We start from the raw sequence: 2,017 nt of genomic DNA on the forward strand, positions 1-2,017 counted from the left end.
ACCCTGCTTTGCTCTAAAACCGCACTGGCTCTCTGGGAGGTGAGCTTCTGCGATGCTGGGAGTCAACCTGTTGAGGAGGATTCAAGCAAGAATTTTTCCCGCAGTTGAAAGCAGATTATTCCTCACCTCGACAGTTCTTGTACAGAGTGATGATGACTGCGTTGTGGAAGTTCAGAGGGAGTGTACCATGCTCACAATAGCTGCATCCAAGGGAATCATAATGCCAGGATTTTTTGTGTGTGGATTATTTGTAAGAAACTAACGTGCGGATTTTTGACTTTGTCGCTAGGGGACTCCACTCTCCCTTTGTGGGGACCAGACCCGTCATTCCACTGAGTGAGTGGCCCTGCTCCATTGTCCTGACCTGGGGGTGTATTCAAGACAACATTCATTTTGCCTTCAGGCAAGTTACCTTTGACATGGTTGGGACCCGAGGGTACAGTTTACCTTGAAGGATAAGTTATGTTCGTATTCAAGACACATGGGGTTCGATCAGACAGCTAACCCGTCGTCTTTTTTTTTTTTTTTTTTTTTTTTTTTTTTTTTTTTTCTTTTTTTTTATATATATATCCCTACAATTCCCGTCTGTGCATGCTCTCAGTTTCACTTCTCATCACACGGAGCATTGTCGAGAGAGTTCGCAAAACACGTGCTATTTGTAAAGCACGCCTGTTTTTCCCTTAAAAAAAAAAGTAAAATGCTGCAAAAGGATCAGCCATATCTACCTCTGCTTCATGGGCAGTCACCCTTGTCAGGTGGTAAGGGTAAATTGCCTTCAGGTTTGTAGACACACGGGTAGACTCTTGTGTTCATGAATACTGGATATTGCTTACCCTTGGGCAGTTTGCCTTGCCTCAGGCAGATTACCCGCAGGTACACATTTACCCTCAGACATGATGTTCTCTTGAATACAGACTCTGGTGGGAACTCGAGCATCGTTGGTGGACGCCATTCCCCTAGATCTGCAACCCTGGACCACTTTACTTAACCTGGATAACTGGGACTGTATAGGACGAATAAGGCAGTCATGAAACCACTTTCCCCAGCTCTAAGTTGAGTGATGTAGGAATACAAAAATCTGACGTTAAGTGCAGCAACGGGAGAAGAAATAGTTCTGTGCGTGTATGAGTTGTTTTCTTCTGCTAAAAAGGAAAGTGAAAGGCGTCTCTTTTTTTTGTAAATTTTTAGTGTCGAACTGTTTTGAAATATGCTTATCTTATTGTGTTGTAGTAGTTCTTTGCGTTGTAAACATTTGAAGTAAATTATTGTATATGTTTGTTCCGGGCTTTTCTTTTGGTGAAGGTGAGAGAAAGTGTAAGAGAGTTGGCCAGAACTTTTAAAATGAAAAGCTGCACGTGACATGGCTGAATGGCCAAACACAGTCAAAACAATATTATTCACCGCCGAAGTGTGTCTGATCAGTGGCTTCATGTGTGTAGTGTGTGGACCGTACACAGACTGAGGAGTCATGAGCTGATGTTAATTTGGCAGCCGAAAAGCAGTCAGAGGATTATTTTCTTTTATACGCATCACTGGGTAATGACTGAAAAAAAGAGAACATTTGGTATAGGGTTTATATTCAGATGAGTGATTTGATGACAGCCGTTGGGAAAGTTGATTGTAAAGACCTACAGGTAAAAAAAAAGAAGAGATTATACTGTTCAAAGTAAAGGCAAACTGCTAACGGAAAAAGGGAGAATGAATGAAGGAAATTAGATATTACAATTGTGAGTGATGCCGACGTAATGCTTAAATATGTTTTCTTTTCTATGCAAGTGATTTTATATATCAACTCAAAGCCGATTATTTCAATTAGGGTTAAATATTTGACAATTTGTAAGTGATCATCTTGAGGACAACCGTTTGGTGCAAGGGTCAAAGCACACACACACACACACACACACACACACACACACACACACACACACACACACACACACACACACACACCACGTCCGTGGCAGAGAGAGAGAGAGAGAGTATATTTTATAATAATTATTCAAAGAACACTGACAAG

This window comes from Babylonia areolata, chromosome 6 (genome assembly GCF_041734735.1).
Source record: "Babylonia areolata isolate BAREFJ2019XMU chromosome 6, ASM4173473v1, whole genome shotgun sequence".
NCBI lineage: Eukaryota > Metazoa > Mollusca > Gastropoda > Neogastropoda > Buccinidae > Babylonia > Babylonia areolata.